Raw genomic sequence first — 8,705 nt, forward strand, 5'->3', positions numbered from 1 at the left:
TTTTTGCAGTCCCCACTCTATAATGGGAATTCCGAAACCTCCATCCATCTGTCGATTTTATATACCATGTATCTTGCTCAGGGCCATGGGGAGTTGGATCCTTTCCTCGCTGACTTTGGTTTAAAGGCACACTACATCCTGGATTGGTCGCCAGTCAATCACAGTGCACATACAGAGAACGTCAACCAATCACACTCATTCAAAGACTCACTGAGTGGGAACTGAACCCACGCTGCCTGAACGGAAGTCATGCGAATGAACCTCTAAACTGTCAGTGACATGAATGCCGAAACCTTTGTCTGGTAAATGCTAACAATCCAACTTGCATGTCAAAGCAAATAGTTGATGGTTTGTTGAACAAGTAAATCTGGACCACACACACAGCACACCAGGATTTGGATGTTTACATCATCTTGCCTTTTAATCTATTTCTCTTGTGTTCCAGTGAAATTAAGGAACAACAGGGGAAAACGACCAAAACTCTTGGTTTGGAGGAAGGGAAGAGGGAGAAGGGCCCTGTATCTATTATTTTTAGGTAACCTAAGGGACTGGACAAGGGTCCTCCTTGAAACCTCTGTTGTCCGGATTGGGGAGTGAGTGAAACAGGAGGACAATCAGTGAGCTTGTACCGTGGACGGATCATCTGTTGTGAAGGGTGACAGGAGGCGGAACAGATGGACAGAAGCATGTGGAGGTCAACCATGTAGGTGGGACTGCTCGGGGGGTCTACCGAAAGGCTAGACGGAGCCACAGAACTGCTTTGGAGGTCCATCGAGAAGCCAGCCAAGGTGCTACTGTAAGTGAGGAGGCCCATTAGACTAGCAGTCCATGATGATAATGTGTAAATTGGTTAGCGGTAAGAAGAGACCAGAAGATTCAGCCAGGTGCAGTCAAAGAAGAGTGGAGGGCAGGAGTGGATGCATGCATGGGTGAAGGGAGTCTTTGATGAGGTTCATAATGCGTACTCAACACAAAATACCTTTCCACACTCCTAAACCCAACTAAGGATCATCTGAATAACACAATAACGTTTCAGCTGCTCCTTGTTACACGATTTACACCTGTGAGATTGGTCGGGTTGGTGTGGATTACGCTAAATGACGGTTCAGAGCTTGCCAAACACATACCTGACTAATGACTGTGATATGTGAGTGGGTGCCTGTACCCTCAGCACACAGCACCTCATTGAGGAAGACTGGGAAGATTTTCCTCAGACGAGACATGCACCAGCCAGGCGGTCTTGAGCTTGACAATATTCATCTATGTGGCAGACATGGAGAAAGTGAGAAAGACGAGAGAATTATTATGCCTTTCTCATTCCCAAGTTGGCATTGTCCAACAGTAGCAAAGGTGGTCTGGAACGCAGCAACGTCGCCGCCAATGTCAGAGCCCGCTTCTTCTCTTGCCAACAATGTACAGTAGTGTGTCTGGCCACTGGAATGGTGAAAAGCACCATTGTACCTAACAATTGACTTAGTCTTACTTGTTCATACTATAGTAGTTTGTTCAGCAGGTGGAACATTTACATGAATCGTTTCAGTCAAGGATAACATTTGAACTCTGTATGAAGGCGCTCATTGAAATACATGGGCATTTGAGTTCAAAATGTTAACTACAGCAAATTATTGTAGTTTGACCCTGTAAATCACTACGAAAAATGTTGATCATTTCCTGATTCACAGCACTATTTATTTTTCTCTTTTAAATATTTTATCGTAAATATTACCATCATTCTTTACTGACAGGCTGGAAGAAATCTAATATCTTTCATAGAGGCGTTTTAGTAAATCACCAAGTAACGTTACCTGCCCTACAAAGTGATACAGCATGCACCAGCGTATATATTCATGTTACATGAATATGTTGATAAAGTTATAGAACCAGTTTGTTTATAGCAATCCAATACAACAGATCACACAATTAAGATTTTACTAAAATAATACTGTATATGTAGTCTGTTTTTATTAGGACGAGATCAGGTGGTGAAAAGGCCCTAAAAAATCATCAAGGTTAATCATTATTCTTGCGACAAATTAGTTTTGATTGAAAACAGACATTTTGGCAGAATTTAAAAACACATTGTGTATTAAATTTCATTCGATTGTACAGGAGGACCGGTGCAAATTCAAAACAACAACATAAAAAGACAGGTTAAAGTGCAAGTGGTCATAAATCATACATGAGACAAAACTGTTGCTGATGTAAAAAGTTGGCAGCCAAGCATGCTGGGGGTGAAATACAGTTTCGTAGAGAAAAATAAAACGTTTAAACATTCAACTTTGATCAAGAGATAAAAATGCCGTGACTGAAATTTGTTGGAAACCTGCCTCACTTCTTCCCTTCCAAGGAAATCTTATTTCAAGCTCTGATGAAGGCTGCAAGCCAAAAAAGCAACATTTTCCCTCAGCATTTTGAAGGTTTATTACAGCCATGCCAGAGTAATTTAAATGGTGTGCCTTGGATTTATATGTCTACACACATCCTAGTCAAAGAGCACCTCAAACAAACTCGATTTGAGTATTGGAATCCCTCATACTCAAACTTTTTTTCCCTCCAACTTTAGGACTGTCACAAGCTGCATGGGTCAACATACATACCATGAAATGAGTCTATTTGATTATATGTTTTAATATTTACAAATATGATTTTTAAATCTGTGGAGATTACAATAGTTATTCTTTGAGTAAAAAAAAAAAAAGCTGATATTTTAAAATGGTGTCATTATTGTCTTGGCAACAATCTCAAAAATCAAATAACACTGACATCATATTCTATATATTCACTGTACATCACATTTAATAATTTTGAATGTAGTTCACTTTAGGAAAGCACGTGACTTTGGTCTTATCAAAAGTGGTCACATGATGTTTTTCAACCCTTTTGAGCATTCTTGTACGATAAAAGATATTCCGATAATCCGCAAATATATTTTTATGACACACAGCTATGTAGTGTTTGGCTCGAATGGGCCTGAGAATGAGGGGAAGCCTCCTAAAAGATTTGAAATAATGACTTGTGAAGACCTGAGTGCCAGGACCTTTTTCTCCCATTAGGCAAAAATGTTATCACACAATCTTTCACAGAGATACGGGAAAACACTCCTATCTCTCTCTCCTTTTTTCCTCAATAGAGGTGACTTAACTGATGACCCTGGTCATTACAGAAATGAGCAGTGAGGGCATAAAGGGACACACACACACATACGATAAAGATGAAGAGATAGCGTGAAGAGTCACTGAGGGTTCTCACTATCATATTTGGAGTGATCCCCAGAGAGACGATGAGACGGCTTGCTCAACGCGCTTGTCCATCACACAGATAAGTTGACTTAACAATGAAGTGTACAGATCATAAATCAAAGAAACATCATCGCACGCAACTCATTCACCCTTGGCTTCACTTGACTGCCTTGGAAATTCACTGACAGTCAACCAGAGTGAATAGAAAAATGGATGGGGTCAATTAGGGATCATACTTTACTTAAAGAAATGAAGCAGATAAAAATACAACTATATTTTTTAAATTGTTTACACAGGGTGCCCACAAAGTGTCACAAAAGTCTTTGCAATTCAAAACAATATTACAAAAGCAGTGGATTAGATGTGTTAATCAGATTTGTTTGTGTATTCAACTCTCTCAACTCATCGTTATTTATAAAGCGCTTTCACAACAGCTGCAGCTGCAACAAAGCGCTTTGCAGAACACACAATACAAAACAGTAACAATAATATAATCATAACCATTCCTACATACTATTTGTTGTTTCAAACCGTTATAAATGAAAGAGGAGAGTCCTCAGGTCACTGGTCATCAAAGTTTTTAATCACATTTTAATCACATTTGTAAAGTTCAAGTACTCTGTTAATGAATAGCTACCGTTAACGAAACCGTCCAAAATGGGTTACTCCAAGAAAAGGCACAACGTGTATTGCTGCTTTGTGCAAGAAAATACAATATGCAGACTTAGCAAAACTGAATGACTCAGTATGGAAAGTATCTAATGTCATGTCCGTCAATTGGTGCACATTTTTGAAGAGTGAGACAGAGTTTGATAAAGGAAAGAGCACAAGGTCAACCAAGTTTAAAACAAAGAATGGATGGATGAATGGATGGACTAGAGATTCTTTAAGAGGAAATCAACCCAAACATATATTTTTCAAAAATATGTTCTATGCAAGCCCACTAGTTGAAACAAGGCATTCTGATAAATATTGCGTTTGTGGACTAAGAGTTAATCCACTCGTTTTTAGCCATCTCTGGGGGCGGCCATTTTGTTACTTCCCGTCGACTGAAAATGACATCACAACTACCCTGGGCTCAGGTAATGACCAATCACGGCTCAGCTTCAGAAAACAGGCGAGCCTTTGCTTGCACAAACGCACTATTAATTACAATGCCATGTTTCAACTATTGGGCCTGCTGGGAACATATTCTTGAAAAAAATATGTTTGGATTGATTTCCCCTTCAAAGATCCTTACTCTCATTTAGAAAGGAGCCAAAAGATAAAGTATTAGTGGAGATTCGGCAGCTTTAGAAAAATAAAGAAACAGTTAACGAAACTTATGAAATGATCTACCTACTAGAGGACCTGGAGGAAACCCATGTCCCTGTGGATAAAGTGATAGCCAAGTGCATCTGTACATTTACACACAAGTACCAACCGTGTGAATTCTAGCACAGTGGTAGCACATTTTAGCGCAAAATGCTGACGGCAGCCATCATCTCTGGCACTGTGACAATAACATTCCGTTGGAGGTGTGCTGCTGTATCTTCGGTTTACAAGAGTGTGCTTATGTGTGTACGCGTCGTGTTTGAGGAAGTCTCTCATTGCTCACAAGATTTTACTGGAAGCCCCCCCTCTCCCACCACACACACAACTCCGACTCCCAATTTGCTTACGCCTTTCTCCTCTGTGTCTCTATGCATTGGCTTCCATGACGGTGATGTGTTCAAAGACGCTTTAGAAAAGGCGAGCTGAAGCCACTTGGAAGGCTCGGTGTGATGGGAGCTGTGCGTGTGTGTGGCAGTGGACAACGAGGAGAAACGGGGTGTTGGAATTGTAAATGAGTGTGACCCCTGATGTCTGAGGGAGAAAAAAAGGGGCAAACGGGTGACAAATCCTCAGCGAGTGAAAGCAAACAGTTGTCAGCACATCTTCCCATCGCGGCGCGCTGTGACAGGCATCAATGGCCTCAGCGCTTTCTGACTGTGCGGTGTTAAAGTCCTCCGACATCATTGCATCGCATTTCAAAAAGCATGCGTGTGTGACGCTCATGGAACAAGCCAAGAGTCGAGAATCGGCAAGTTCCTCGTACACGAGGGTCTGATTGTGTTTGTGTGCATGTGAAAAGCGGGAGCAGGATTTAGCATCTCATCGCGGTCAGGTGGATCAATAACTCATCTTTGCTCGCAAGCAAGGCCGATTATGAAAACAGTTATAACATATATTTGTGGTTTTAAATTGATCTAGTGGAGGACCTAGTACAAATAAACCACATCTAAAACAGCTTAGAGGCACACAAAGTTATCAATTCTGACAAAAAACAAAGAAATCCTAGAAAAAGTTAAAATATGCAACATTTGTTTGTACACAGGAAAAAATGTCGAAGGTGTTCCAGTGTCAAACCATCATAAATCCATTTCAATTATAACAACATGCATTGAGTATCATTTTAGCTTCACTGTTATGAAACTGTAAAAATAAAGAAACTAATGTTAACTGCAAAAACAAACAAGTGCTTTCTTTTTCTTTGGCTTCTTTTGTGATGCCACCATGAAGAGGAGACACATTTTTCTTCCTCCTCATGGGAAACCTGTGATGATAATGATGACACTACTACTACTACTAACACTACCACTACTACTAGTAGATGTAAATGGGGCCTTTTGTGGGACCCAACAACATGTATTGATGACAGCAAAAAAAAAACAAAAAAACAGAAATGGAACTTAGTGACATAGGGTCTGGATGCTCAGAGCAGTATGAGCGAAGTGATAGCCGAATCCATTTGATTAAGTAATCAATCCACTCAATCAAATGGATTGAATCTATTAATCAAATATCAGTTTCATACACAAATTAATTTGACCAAGCTGAGGCTTACATAATTAACATGTAGCTGAAATCACAAGGGCTAACAACAAGCATGGAAAAGACCAGGAGTCCTAAAAAGATAATTCGTTTTACTATTATTCTTAAACATATCTAACCCTCTCTTTGTACTTGTGATTGCATGTCCGTTCAAATGTTACTTGCCTGCACATTTAAGACATTTTTGGATGTGTAAACACACCAAAAGCTAAGAACACTTATTTAAACAAAGGTGTGTGTTTAAATAAAAAGGCTTTAATCCCTCCATCTTCTTGTGTGGTTTGCATTCTTCTTCTGAGGAGGGCATAACTGAATGCGACACACACATGTATACGTATATATACACACATACACACACGCTCGCACGCACCCACACACACACGCACACACACACACACACACAAACAATTGCAGAGTCCCTCTTTTGAAAGCATGCTAAACCTCTAGGCTCAACAATACAGACGGGACCTCATCTTCAAGCCCTCATCCAATCAGAGGGCAAGAAAGTGAAGAGTGGAATTGATTGGCCGAGACAGCCATTGTTGATTGATTACCATGAAAGAAACTTTTGTTAGTTCTGCACTGTGCCTGTATAAAGAGGAAACGCTTGAGCAGTCTTAAAATAGGTCACCACCCATCCAAAAAAAAAAAAAAAAGTGAGATAGTGAGGCGTGTGACGAGACAATCCCACCACCTCGCGGGAGACTAAGGTCCACAGATTATTAGCCGTGAGTAGTATTGATTAGTTGTGGTTCAAAGGTTAACAGAGCAGTCTGAAAACCAACTTGCGGGAACATGAAGATGGAGGCAAAAGAGTGGGTCGGACGGTGTGGGGGTTCATGTGTAATTAGGCTTAACTTATCTAAAGCAAACCTTCATATGCAAAGAGCGATGCTTTCATTAAGGGAGACAAGACGCTCGAGGGTGAGTTCACCGTTTCGTCTTGCCACGGCGCAGTAGGTTCGATTCCCAACAAGGGGGGAAAAAAAGTCAGCACACACCAATAAATCAACAAAAGGGATCTGACGTGGCGGGGTGAGCTTGTTCAACATGAACACACGATGACTTTGGGAATGCCGTACTTCCGCAAATAGAGGAGTAAGGTTTATTTACTCAAGCGCAGACACGGGAGGCCTTTACACAGCAAGTGTGTGGAATGATACTCAACAAAGTTAAAAAATTAAGAAGTACTGACAAAATGGGTGTCTAGCGTGTATTCAAAGGATGGCCACTATTTGAGGAAAATATGATAACAGACTGGGATGAAGGACTCTCACATTTTGGTGTGTTGCACTGCAGTTTATTGAATTAAATGGACTTTCTGTTTTCCTTTGGAGTCATTTTATCTCCTATGCGGCAAAGAACAACATGAACACCTGACCATGTGTCAGATCAGTTCATCGCATCCAAACTCCACTTGTTAGCTCACACAGCCTCCCCTTGGTCTTTTTGTTGATTCTGGCACATTACACCAGAATCATTTCATTTCATTTCCACCAGTAGTATGGCCCAGATGGCAAATTCACAATGTGCTTTCTTGTGGAAATGTCCCCAAGCAGCAACTTCATCATTTGCAATCTAAAATGCATTTGCAAGATAGTGGAACTGAAAATTAAAGAGATCTTTTCCATTGATTTGCCGCCTGAGTGAAAGTCTTTGCTGGCATCGGTGGTGATGACAGAGAGGAGCGAGAGATTGAGTGAGAGGTGGACGATCTGGCCTCGATCTGGTCCATGTTCTCTCTTTGGTTGCAGGTCACCGATACTGTTAACAAACCCACTGCGAGACTCCACAGGCATTTCCCCTCACATTATTATTTAAGTACATAATATATAATGTAATGTATATAAGTATATAAGTATTTTTCCACATCAATCGTGTCCATGTGAAAAGCATGAACATGATGTCAAACGCATAGCAAAGCAACAGGTGGCAATAGCAAAAGCATGCCCGGTAATGTCACTTGAGCCAATCAGAAGGCAGAAGAAAAGACAAATCACAATGTCATTACCGGGAAAAGGCTTATGATGAATTAAGGAGAGAGGAAATCATACATTTGGACTAAGAGTGGAATATCATTACTCTTGAATGAACAAATGAATGCATGAGCCAAACAAAATAAAACAAAATATTTGGAAGAAACAAGATTTTTCAAAACGCTTGTGTGGAGGAAAATGCAACAAGAAAGAAGACAAACCAAAAGACATACACATGCTGATAAGTACGTTTTGGTAATGACACTTCCAGGTGTGCCAAACTCATTTTTCTCATGTGCCACATCACAGTTATGCTTTCCATTGTATGACTGCAAACTCAACGAAACAAGTGATTGAATTAAATTACATATACAAAACAAATGGATGACTAACCAGTTTTGAAATAAGATGCTAGTAAAAACTGTTCAAATATTACATTAATTTTTAAAGGGGGATTGGTCACAAAAATGATTGCAATATCTCAGCGTTTTTAAAAGTGAAGACAACATTTGCAATTTTGGCATTTTAGCAAGAAACATCAAGTCGATAATATTTGCTTTCGCAGCTTTCACATAAAATGATGTGGCGGGCCAGATCTGGCCCCCGGGCCTCGAGTTTGACACCTGTTGTTTCGGCA

General features: G+C 40.3%; 1 protein-coding gene across 2 annotated transcripts in view; it reads right to left on the reverse strand.

The window, feature by feature from the left end:
- Positions 1-8,705, reverse strand: part of LOC147139901 (golgin subfamily A member 7B-like) — an 80,528-nt gene that overhangs the window by 25,454 nt on the left and 46,369 nt on the right. The window contains exon 2 of one of the 2 annotated variants that reach the window (XM_086044653.1): positions 1,128-1,260. The exons of the other annotated variant lie outside the window; for it this stretch is intronic. The gene's annotated coding sequence lies outside the window, so the exon portion shown is untranslated. The remainder of the gene's footprint in view (positions 1-1,127; positions 1,261-8,705) is intronic. 2 annotated transcript variants of the gene reach the window in all.

Source organism: Filicampus tigris, chromosome 11 (assembly GCF_054856515.1).
Source record: "Filicampus tigris isolate MCC_2025a chromosome 11, RoL_Ftig_1.0, whole genome shotgun sequence".
Lineage (NCBI taxonomy): Eukaryota > Metazoa > Chordata > Actinopteri > Syngnathiformes > Syngnathidae > Filicampus > Filicampus tigris.